Raw genomic sequence first — 13,496 nt, forward strand, 5'->3', positions numbered from 1 at the left:
TATATATATATATATATATATATATATATATATATATATATATATATATATATATATATATATCCATTTAACTGACCAACCAGTGATTTATTAAGAAAAATCTTGAAAATTGAAAATTATCAGAGGTGCACAAACGTTTTCAAAATGCCAACGATAAACCAATCAGAGAACTGTACGATCATGCGCTTAACATCCGCCAATATTGCGCCCATCTCTCTGCTGCTGTAAAAACCAAGTGAAGCAAATGAATTCTGAGCTTATAATCATTCCAGGAGGATCAACAAAAGAACTCCAACCGCGGGACATTGGTCTAACCTGGGAGTTCAAAGTGACTTACTGCTTTAACTGTTTTGGCTTTGGCGAAAGCCGGCATCGTTGCTGAACAGCCACCTAACAACGAGACTGACTCCAACAACCTGACATGTTTGATGGAGAACATTGCCCAGCTGTTTGATTCAGATACAGAAATGAGGACTTTGATGGATTTGTAGGAGAAGATTAATTAAAAATACGAGGAGTGTATTGTTAAACGGTAGAATTTAACTCATTGCTTTGACCTTATAATACGGTGCAACTTATGTACTATGTGTTAAGTACAGAAATAGACCTCGTAATTGAGACTTTATAATGTGGTGTGCCTGATGGTGTGGAAAATATGATATGTCTTATTTATGTAAAAGATTGCTAAATATTTTCCATTATTATGTCATCTACATATCGGCAATATGTATTGAAAAGTGATTTAAATCGCTCATTTTCATTTGAAATTTACTTACGGCCTATTTGGAACTAATTAACCACTGTAAATTATGCCTTTTTTTGGGGGGGGGGGGTGATTTGGTATTTTTTGAAAATTTGTACATGATGTAAGCTGCAATGCAAAGATCATTTTCCCATTGTATTTAACATGTGTGCCTGTCAAGCTAAAGGGTGAGTCACATGGGTATCCATGACACATTGTAATGACGATGTGCCTGGAATGGAAAAAAAGGATGAAGCCGGCATTTTGTCATGAAGATAACCCACGGCAGAAAGCTCTATGTAGTCCCACATGAAATGACAGTACCATCCAGGGATTTGGGTTGAAAATTGTGATCCCAACGCTTCCAGGCTATAATCTGGTCCACTTTCTTTGAAAGAATCCCAGTGGGATCTCAGGACCTTGAAATGCCATCATTAAAGTAACCCACTCAGTTAAACCTTCCGTTGCCTAGTGTTTCTTCTAATTAATGATTAGATTAATTGAAATTGATTGCCTTCAGACAATATTTGAAGCAACATGTTGTTCTTTTATTGGGAATAATTAGTGATAAAGGTGGAGTACTGATCTGTAACTACAGCTACTGATGTACCATCACATGCATAGTATATGATAGAGTGAGGGGGCTTTAGTTTCAGGCTTCAGCAAACTTCTTTTGAAACATTTCCACAACTTCAGAACCTGTTTCAAGAATGATCGACGTGAAACAGCTTTGTGTGTGTTTTGGAAGTTCCACACACAGACAATGTCACACTGAGTTGGAAAAACCTGTCATTTTACTGCAGTGCCACTACTACACGAACAAATGGAAACAAAACAACAGAGCAGCAACTAAAACTGTGTATAGTACAGCACAGTTTGGTCTAGATATAATTACAAAATGGATATACGGTGGACGAGTGGTTAGAATGTAGGCCACACTGTCACAAGATCGGGTTCGAATCTTTGCTTGGGCATCTCTGTGTGAAGTTTGCATGTTCTCCCCATGCATGTCACATTCGAGAAACCTGCATGGGACCTTGATTGGAGACTCCAATTTGTCAATCGTGAGTGTGAATGGTTGCCCTCCTGGGCTGGGGTAAGCTCCAGCATACCCGTGACCCCAGTGCAGATAAGCGCAGGGATCAAGATCCTTGAAATTGCCAAAAGAAATTGCCAAAAGAAAAAAAAACTACAGTATATGGAACCGGCCCTGACAAGCACTCCAAAGACAACCCATAAAACAAATGAACAGTGTAGAAGGACAGGGCAGGACACAATAGCCAACTAATGGCGCAAGGCTGTCATTACACCGGAGAGGACCCTAAATTAGACAAGGGCAGCACTAAGGAAAGGGCAGCCATCGATTTAAACCCTTCAGTCCAGTTGTGAAGGTGAAACCTCTGACAGTCCCATGTCCATTTCTAATGAAATGTAACACCATGTGCAAACACAGTTCCTGGAAATGGTCATGAATAAATAACCTCTGTTTTGGTGTCCATGTGTTATACTAGGTGAATGTCAGGAAGATAGAAATTCTCTGAGGACAAGGGAATGGGGATTTGTCCGGCAGTACTTTAACTGAGAGTTGGTGGCAGCTTCCATCAACTGGCACAGGCCGTAACCCCGTGTCACTTTTGTACTTCAGGATGGATGGCTATGCATAGCCAGGACACACTAACTCTGTCCCATTGGTGAGCTTCAAGGGGAGGTTATACGGGAAATTTTTTTCTACAACCCACTCCAGCAAGGGTGATGACAAAATCCAAACTCTTACCGAACTGTGATTCTTTGAAATTAATTTATGAAACTTAAATTGTCAGTCAAAACAGTGTGGAAACCGGAGAATATCAGGTTTGCCTGGGTTCTTTATTTCTTCTGAGATGGATGAAAGATGTTACCCTCTGCCCTCAAATGTGGTGATATGCTACCCTAATAGCCCTACGTTCAATTTCCTTGTGATTTCCAGGCACCATGAATGCGCTGAAACCAGAGACCATGAGAGTTGACATGATTTATAATTTTATATCCACTTCAACTCGGGCAGGTGGCATGGTGTTCCTAATAGAAATACTAATGGTTGCTGAGACATCAACAGCTATAAAATGCTGCTAAAGAGGAGCTGGTGAATATTATGGCCTTGCTAGTTGTTGCATATTTATTCAGCATGGAACAACAATGGCACTTCTGCCTGTGTGCTATCAATCAATATTTTATTTAATATTGTCTTGAGTGATTTAGCACTTTTTTGTTTGTATATACTTTGTATATGATACCTTCTGCAGATATATTTCATTCAAATTCCAATTATGTATATATACGTATGTGTGTGCGTGTGAGTGCAGGCTTAATAATGCAATATGAGTGCATGATTAAGTGTATGACTGGACTGCTAGACCTGTTTTGCTTTACGACAGGTGAGTCTGGCATACCCCTCCTGTTCCAATTGCATTGCAAATTTATCGTTCAGACCACCGAACAGAACATGGTTAGAAGGGGAGAAGAGAAAAGAGAGAAGCGAGTAAAGACATCGTTAGGTCACATCATTAACTGTTAAGGGAAGAGTTAGGGGAAAAGAGGGAACTGAGATGTAGTCACAGTTGGTGAGAGCATCCACTTCATATAGTGCTGCTGCAGGAATGCTAGGAGTGGAGTTGGGAGAACCGATTGAATGGACTGGATATAAAGCGTAGTGGAAGAACCTGTGGATGGACAGTGAGAAAGACAAATGGCAGACATAGCAATAACTACTGTATTGTTAAAGCATCTTTCTGTATAGTTATTACTCCTACGGTTACTCCCGTTCATCCATGCATTCATTCTATAACACTTATTCTCATAAGGGTCGCAGGCGTGCTGGAGGCTACCCCAGCTGTCTTCGGGCGAGAGGCGGGGTACACCCTGGACTGGTCGTCAGCCAATCACATACACACAAAAAACCATTGACACTCACATTCATACCGAAAATTTGGAGTCGCCAATTAACTTTTTAATCTGCTAACCAATTAACATATTTTTGGAATGTGGGAAGAAACCTGAGAACCCGGAGAAAACCCACACATGCACGAGGAGAACATGCAAACTCCACACAGCTGTGTGGCCTGCACGCGATTTTTCCGAAAATCCTCCCAGGCTGGTCAAAGTGTGTGGACATGAATATATTTCCAGTCATAGTGTTTTTTTTGTATTTTTTTTTTTTATTTTGGTGCTAATAATGGGTAGGTCAGCAATATTAATGTTAATATTAATATTAATGTAATATATTAATAAATTAGTTTTGGGTTGTAAACCAGGTGCAAGGAGGTTTAAGCGGGACTATTGATATTGGGAAAAATTTTAATTTTTATTGTTGCTACTCTACTCAATAACGGCAGGTTATTCCATCGACTAAGATCATGCTGTATTGTTTTGAGTATGGAAGTGTACTTCAGACGCAAAACGTCTGACAGCTTGGAGGAAGAATTAACTCCTGGATATTTAGTAGTGTCTGAAGTTAATGGGATAAAAGGAGAATGTGTGTTAGTGCAACTGTTGAAAAGAGAGAAAATGCTGAATTTTGGAGAAAGAGTATTACATCATCTGCATAAAGACTCATTTTATGATTTATGTTTTTTGTATTCCCTCAGTATTATTAATTTGTCAGAAAGCTCCTGCTAATTGTTCCTTCAATATTATAAAAAGGTATGGTGAGAGTGGGCAGCCTTGCCTAGAACCTCTCTGGAGATTAAAGCTTTACAAAGTTTGAGGTAAGCTCGTCCTGATAGAATTACTTGGCTCGTTGCAAAAATAAGTTCAACAAAAACCCAGCAAAAGTGGATAAATTGAGCAAAAAAGCTTTCAGTAATTAGAAAAAGCTAATATGTTGATATTAATAAGTAATAAAAATGCAAAAATGTGTCTTTAAATATGTATTACTTTTGTTATGAGAAAGTATTTGTTTTAATTATAATAATATTAATTGAAATGAAAAATATTAAAGGATAGCTGGACATACAATTGACAAAGACAAGTAGACAATAAATCAGTGAATTGGCACTGTTCAACTACAAGATGGAATATTAATGCTGACACCCATATTGAAAAGCCAGTATGAATTTCAGAAAATATGTCACAAACGGCAATTCCACAACTTCACAGCGTGAAAGATGACATTAAAAATTGCTCTATTATGATACATTATTATTTATTATTATAATACATTATCATAGCAAATATTGACAATAATATTATCAATTTGTGTGGACAATAAATATTTTAAAATGCATCTGCATTGCTTTGTGACTTGGTTACATAAAAACGATTGTTTGTCCACTCATTTTTTATTGTACTTTTCCTAAAATGAATATCTCATTTTCATGGACCCAATCTCATGAGTTTGGTGTCTCATGACATAAATATTTGTTATATCATCTTTGTTTTTAATGATGTTGTGGTGATTGAACGCTACAAAAAATAAACACGTTTTGAGTGCAGCTCAACTGTAACTTTTAACTCCCTTGTCAGGTTTTTAGTCAGCCGGTTGGGAGAACATGTCATGTGCTTGTTATACATGCATCAAAAAACACGTCATAAGACAAATCATACAATCTCTTGGTGTCCCATTAGGTTCTTGTTTGTATACCAGTGTAAACACTTGGCATAGTGTGGTTACATCCTGTAGATAATTGCATTGGGGAAATTTGTGAACCAACGGTGCAATCCAAAATGTGTCTTTTTCAGGTGTAACGGTATTTTCAGAAATGCACAAGGTGGGTGGGTTGCAATCACTCTTAATTAATAGTAACTTATAACAAGACTGTGGCAATTATAATGAATGCCTCAGTTGTCTCATATAAAACACTGAGACTAATCTAAATATAAAGAGAAACAGCAAAACCTGTTCAATTATACAGTACATAGAAACTAGAAGAGAAACGTAGACATTTGAATGTAATAGCATACAGTGCACTTGTACTTTCTTATTCGATCCAATACAGGGCTGTGTCAAAATGGTGCCATTACGTAAGTATAACAAGAGAAAACAAATTTTGTATAATTTAGCTAAACACATAAACCAACCAACACGGGTGCAAATTATACCTCTTGCGGTCAGGTGTTCATGTTTGGCATCGGTAATGATACATTAATGGTTTCTTATTATTTTTATTACCGTGTTTCTTTTTCTCTTAGAATGAAATCCTATACCTGTTTGCTTTGATGTACGGTAAACAGTGCGGAGTGCAGACCTCCGCGGTAAGGTCAGACAGCTTCAACCTTGTCCTGCATATTCAAATAGATTGCGGATGTATTTGCAATGAAAGCAAAGACTGTGTAGCAAAGACAGTTCTACATGAATGGAGCACCGTGTTCTATCTGTTTCTAGATTTGGTCACAGGAAATGTCCACCCTAAAAATACCCACATCTCATTAGAAATGACATTAGTGACAAGGACACACAGGAACATAACACACTCTCTGCTTCTCTTCTGAGATCATCACACCACTCTGCAGGAAGGATTAGTCAGACAAAGCACTGCATGGAGTCTTTCATGGGCAGACCCCAACACTTCAACAGCCAGGTTGAGACAAAGCTGCTTATCTTCAGGGTCACAATAAAGAAACAGTGTGCGCAGCCAATTTGCTTCTTTCAATTCAACAAGTTTGAATATAATCCATGAAGGAAGTCACTTTGATTCTCTGAGCCTGGCTAATTGACTTCCCTAGTGTCTGTCAGTAGTGAACTATGTGTCAGACACAGAGATGCCCCCAGCCAAAGGTGGCATATGACAAGATAATTAATTCATCAGACAATCGCAACAATTTGCTTTGCCTTAGAGATCTGGTCAGGATCCAAGTCTGAAAAAGGGCATGATCATTCCTAAAAAATGTGCTTTTCCTGCACACTGCCACCAATTAATAGTGATGTGCCTTACCTCGAATTTGTTTTCAATCCCATCGACCCATCTGGGACATACATATATGTGTGTAGGGCGGAGATGGGATAATATGTCTGATGAAGGTCAAATGGACCGAAACGTTATCTAAATAAACTAATGAATGAGAGCAACACAGTGTGCTTTTTGAACTCTTTTTGAACGCTTTGTTGGCTACGCCTGCTTCCTACGCACCTGTGCATCTTCAGGTGTGCTGAGACTGTGCATTCACTCATCCTATCTTGAGTAAAATTCAGGCTGGTATTAGCGATATTGATAGTTTGTGCATATTCACCGAATGTGCCTGGTAAATTTGTAAAAGCAGAAAGAATTCAATGCATTTAATTATTTGATTAGATAACATATTAATTCAAATACATTAGTGTTTTGTGGTAGTGAAGCGATTTATAATATAGCCAAGCTAGACAGCTAGCCAGCAGTACAGCCAATTTACGGCTAAATTCTAATTTCTTGACATCTCCTTCAAAACTATTCATTTAAATATGGTGCCACTCAATATAGCTGTCTGACTCACAGTGTCAGCTTACTAAGAAGACTAAATCCGTTTAAAAAATAAAAGATAAAAAAAAAACTGTTGCAATGATGTCAGCCTCCCTCTGGGCTCCTCTGGCAACCTCTGGTGGACAGAGGCAGCATTGTAGCACCATCCATCCATTTTCCATTTCCTATGCAACTTGTCCTCCAGTGAAATGCTTTGCCAGATGCAATGTATTATGGAAAAACTTGAACGTTGTTTACATTTTAAACAGCTATTGGTACTTAGTATATTTCTTAGGTACACCTTTTGAGGGTTAATTTGCTGTGTGATTAGTTAGCACCACAACACGCCCTTTTATGAAGTGGGCATGTGTGGCTTATAGTCTGGTGTTGCTTAGATAGGTACAAACCATTTTTTTTCCTAAAAACCTTGTGTAAGGAACTTCTACAAGAATGAAAACCTTATTCACAATGCACACATGGCTCTGTTTTAGATCAGTAAATGATTCAACAGATAAACATTACCTCAAACAACAGAAGGATCAAACTATAAATATTTTCATTTGAGAATCCATTTTAGAGCATGAACAGCTGGTATTGGAAGTATCCATATATCACATCACTACCAATTAATGCAGTGTCATTAGATTAGGTTGCAAAGCCGATTCAACCAACCAAGTGATGGCTACATACAGTAATACTGTAGCTCACAGCTGCTTGTGTCCAACACAATGGACATACTGTAGTGATGGGTTGCAGTGGCCATCCAACCCTCTTTAAGAATTCAACAGATGGAGAAATTCCTCTGGGCCCCATATATTCATTTTTAATGTGAGAAGGCAGGACAACAATACAGATTGGACATTGTTCGGGTGTTTAAGGAATATTACTACATCACAAAAAGGCATGATGAAATTGTACTGCAATTGTTTGAGAACAACCTTGCAACCTAACAGACAGAATGTTCCAAGACAGGTCATGGGGGTGTGGAATTCTCCAAATACATCCAAGACACTCCTAGAGATCTGTTCCAGTACAGCAAATCATTCTGACATACACCGCTAAGAAGAGATGCAAAGTAAAAACAGGTGGAAGTAAACAATGGATATTGATGGGTGGTTTTACTAGCGAGAATTGGAAGAACAAACAAGAGAAGAGAAGTAACAGCATGTATCTGACTGCTTCCTTAATACAGTTGTGAGTTGTCTGAAAATCTCCATTAGCCATCTGCAATCCAACTTCATGAATTGCTAATCTCTCTGTGAAAGAGCGTCCTATGCAACACAATAACTTAAAAGTGCAGATACTGTATATAGCTTCCAAATTAAATTGTTATAATGCCCTTCATGTATGCCTAGAAGTATACATGGTCATCTCGTGCAAGGTGTGGTCAGGGGAGTGATGTCATCATGAAAAAATGAAGAATAACGACAAATAATTATTTATTTATTATGTTATATAATATATTTTATATTGAACTGTGTTCCAAGTATCGGTGATACAACAGCTCCTATCAAGCGCAATAACGGTACTTTTATGCTCCGCTGAATGAATGAATTGTACTGCCAAGATGGAGGATTTATATAGCCAATCTCAAAAAGCTCTCCAAACCGGACTTCCAGAAACACAAGGATGAATCCGACTTTTACAACAAAGTGTCTGGGAGAATAGCAACCATGTACTTCATATACAGTACAAATAAAAGGTAAGACCGCAAATGTTTTTCAGTTCATTGAGAAAAAAATAATAAAAGTGACTCAATCTCTTCTTTTTCATGTCCTTTTAGTGAGCAACCTGTCTTGGGGTGCTCCTATCGATTAGCCACAGATCAGTATCGGCCAATATCAGTGAAAATCGACATCGGCTGATAAAAAGGTGCGGGACTTCCTGTTTTTGTGAGAGTGATATAAGTGATATAGTAAGTTTTGCACCCCGCAAAACGTGACTCAAAAATGGCTTTAAAAAGCTTTAGATTGGTGCAGCATATGGGGCTGAACACTTGGCAGGGTGTGGTGAGTTTGAGGCCCGTGATGTGATCAGACGGTGGCTGAAGCCCCAGTTCCAACCCACCGTACTTACGAGTGTGGGCAAATTAGGGGAAGAGTACCGCCTCGGGAAGGATTTGCATGCAGACACTTTTAGTGCAAGAGGAACTTTAGTTGGGTGTGAGGCTGCGTAGGACTCCGGTGGATGTGTGACGCCCAACAAGTGTGCCGTGTGTGCGTTTGCGCCGTGCTTGAAACAGCCGTTGTGCACACTGATATCACACGATCTCTTCTCCGGGAGTCAGCTTCATCTACGCTTCATAAGGCATAAGATGCGACTGAAGCTACCCTGCAGAGGTGGATAAACCTGCTTTTCATTCATGTTTTCAGTTAATAATGTGAGGAGACTATAAATAAATGCATTGTGAAACACAAAAATTGTTACAAAAATGTAACATCAAAAAAAACCTCCAAAGATGTCACTGCTTCACTCGCCATGAACCTCAATTCTATTTTTTTTTTCCTTCAATGTGGCATGGTTGTTGTCTTTTGACTATTTTCTGCTGTTAACAAAAGCAATCATGAAATGATTATGCAGTTCTATAGAAAGAATATATAGATTCTGAAATGTTTCTTTCGTATTAACTGGTAATTGTGGGTTAATGAGGTTGTCCAGACAGTCTGATTGTTTTCTTGTTCTGCAGATGAATATTCAGAAGATGGAATAATTGCCTCCAGCTCTAAATCGAAATCACACAGACCATTTCATAGCCAGGAAGGATATTTTAATTTAGTTTCACGCCATTTTGAACATTGTAACATACAGTACGTTTAACTTAAAGGGGTCCTGCACTTTTTTTTAACTTTGCCCATCATTCACAATATTTATATGTGAAACATGAACACATATTTCTTTCCCTTTTCTGTACATTATAACATGATAATATGAGTTAATATGAGCTAGCTAACAATACATGTCATTGGGATACACCAATTTCAACAATGAAACCCTCTAAAAAAACCCTCTAACAAGTTGCATGGTTTGATATACATGCTGTGATTATGCATTAACACGTACACTGATTATATTATGTGATAGTTGGAGTATCTTGCCGTATTATGATTTTAAACACATTTAGGGCACATTGATATATACAAATGCTAATTGTGTTAACAACAGCAGCATAGACACTTGTGTTGTCCGCTCTCCCTGGGATGGCTGTGCGTTCCAGCACAAGACGTGTGCTCCAGTCCTCAGGTAAAAAATGCAAATGAGCATCTTGTCAAGTATTTGTAGTGAAATTGAGAGCTAGATATCCACTCTCCCATCTGTGAATGACGCTGAGACTAACAGTTAGCGAGGCGGCGTGTTCGTCCGCCAGATAAATATAGTTTTTCATGTTAGCTGCTACAATAATAATACCGCTGTAGCTTGGTTAATATACAAGTCAGTTATGTAAATAGAACACTGTTGGCATTTTTAGTTAGTATTTTATGAGAGTTTTTGTGTCAAAATAGGCATGACTTTTGCAGTTAGCTAGCTCATATGCACAGAAAAGGGAAATAAAAACATTAACTCATTCATTTTCTAACACTTATTCTCACAAGGGTCGCTGGAGCCTCTCCCAGCCAATCACAGGGCACATATAGACAAACAACCATTCACACTCACAACTCATACCTATGGACAATTTGGAGTTTTTTAACCAAGGAACCAGGAAACCGGAGTCCCCGGAGAAAATCCACATATGCACGGGGAGAACATGCAAACTCCACACAGAGATGGCCGAGGGATTGAACTTAGGTCTCCTAGCTGTGAGGTCTGCTCACTAACCACTCGAACGCTGTGCAGCCGAAATAAAAACATGTCTTCATGTTTCACATAAGGATTGTGAAAGATGGACACATTTTTTTTTTTAAAGTTCAGTGCTTAGATTTGCTTAGATTTTATATTTAGCAATGTATCAATAAAGCCCCATTATAAACAGTTAATCATATTTTCTAATAACTGATACTGGGGAATGAACAAATTTTTGCTCATATTTTTATGTACCAGAATGGCTAACAAAAATAAAGCAATAAATTGTCTTTTTATATCCGAAAGAATTTTTGACCTTGTACTCAAACTGACTAATTTTGTCAATGTCTACCTGCAGCAGTGAGGTGTAACAAAGTGTTCTACTTTTAGCTTGTAGCTTCTAAAACTTGTCAAGCCTCATTAACTAGAAAACATGTCGGTTTCCTGCTGTGAATGGTTTGCAGCATTTGTTTGAGCCAAGAAGAGACTCTTGCCTTGTTGGGAGAAATGGCATCCATGCAGACCACATTGTCTGTTTGTCTTACATTCTCAGTGGTTTGGTTTGTTAGTCATCCAGAAATTTCATTGCCGTGTGTTTGCTGATTATCTAAGAATTTGTATTTTTTTATCTACTTTTCTGGCTACACAATGGTGAAAATAATGAAAAAAATATTTGATGGGTTGAGCATGGGGAAATTGTGCCAGACTGCAACATTACATTCTATTTTTAAAATAACCAATGTAACACTTACAGAACCCTCCAACATAGTTCCATAGAGTTTACAGTATATGTTATATGTTTTTCCACACTGGTGAACAATATACTGGTACATACTGTAGGTGTCGCATTGGTGTAACGAGACTAGACAGTACTGAACTCAAAAATCATGAACATTGTATTGGGAATGAAAACCAAGTCTGCATCCAAAAGGAAAATTAATTCCACCAGAGGTTAGAAAGGGCAAACAAATGTCATCAAAATGCCATTTAAACACGATCTGGCCTTTTGGGTTGTTTCATCACACCAACCTGCGCTCATGCTGCGGCTTGAATTTAAGTGAAAGTGCTGGTTGGTGTTCCAAAAGGTTGATCAAGATATGTCTTGAAATGGAACCTGGACTTTTTAGATAAACCACAGAGGAATGTGCTATATCTCTCATGAGAAATTGGATGTGTTCAGACAGTTTAGTCTGTTGCATGGTATTAGTGAAATGGAAAAACCGTTTTCTTTAAATCTTTGCATTTCCAATTCACATCATACATTTTCATAGTTGGTAATGGTAATAGTTTTATTTCATTTGAACATGCATCAAATTACAATTAAGTGCATCACATAATCAGTTCACAGTTCCACATGTCCAAAAGGAGTAGGAAGAAACAAGGCTTATTAAATCCTACCCCTCCATCTGGTACTTTTACAATCAGTAACTGTTGCATTTGTTCACTTCCTGCTTTCCATAATACAGTTTAAGGTTGGGTTTTTTTTGGTACGAGGTGATGACCATACAATGACATAATGGGTACCATAGTAAGTGTCAATATAGTGATATATATAGCACATCATGACTGGAAGACTCTTCATTCTTGTATTTAGCAAACATACATAGTTAATAAGAAAGACCGTCATGTTACTGCCTTGTCCTTCAATGTATTCCAGCATCAAAAGAAAATGTGATCTACATCTTATTGAAATAAACACAATAGAAGGAATGCTTATCTCTCTTATTTTTGCTGCTACAGCAAAAAAGCCAATTTAGAAAATGACAGGGACTGTTTGAATTACGAATTGGTCGTGTTCATTATGAGCAATTACATTCACAATAATAAATAATAAAAAAAATAGAGTGCTAACTTGACAAGATGCCATTGTGTCTTGTGGAAGGCAATCAAAAGATAAATTGAACATCCATTCCTTGTGGAAGAGCCTTCAATGACATCTGTTCTTTGTTCCTTTGATGAAAAAGCACTATAAAATTCTCAAAAAAACTTCTCATATGGCTGTATTCTAATATGTTTTATCATGGCAAACTTGCAGTTAGTTCTTGCTTTTGATGCATTGAAACTAGGGATGAGCGAGTGCACAATTCGTATCATTCACCCATCTATATTATCTGTGTCTGTAACTGAAGTGGGTGGGGCATAAACCAAAAGTGGGCGTGGTTCAATCGGAAATGGGTGTAGTCCAAAATCGACATAGATTGATCAGAAGTTGCTATATTTATTATTATTCCGCTATATGTGTACTGTGTATATACAGTGCATCCGGAAAGTATTCACAGCGCTTCACTTTTTCCACATTTTGTCATGTTACAGCCTCATTCCAAATTGTATTAATTTAATCTCTTACCTCAAAATTCTACACAAAATACTCCATTATGACAATGTGAAAAAGTTTTTTTTGACATGTTTTGAATTTATTAAAAATAGAAAACTAAGAAATCACATTTACATAAGTATTCACAGCCTTTGCCATAAAGCTCAAAATTGAGCTCAGGTGCATCTTTTTTCCACTGATCATCCTTGAGATCTTTCTACAGCTTAATTGGAGTCCACCTGCAGTAAAT

At 37.8% G+C, this 13,496-nt stretch overlaps 1 protein-coding gene across 3 annotated transcripts in view; it reads left to right on the top strand.

The window, feature by feature from the left end:
• LOC131139792 (glypican-6-like) overlaps nucleotides 1–13,496 on the top strand; it is a 138,589-nt gene that overhangs the window by 43,243 nt on the left and 81,850 nt on the right. The window lies entirely within an intron of this gene.

This window comes from Doryrhamphus excisus, linkage group LG13, assembly GCF_037039965.1.
Source record: "Doryrhamphus excisus strain RoL-2023G ecotype Guam linkage group LG13, RoL_Dexc_Guam_v1.1, whole genome shotgun sequence".
NCBI lineage: Eukaryota > Metazoa > Chordata > Actinopteri > Syngnathiformes > Syngnathidae > Doryrhamphus > Doryrhamphus excisus.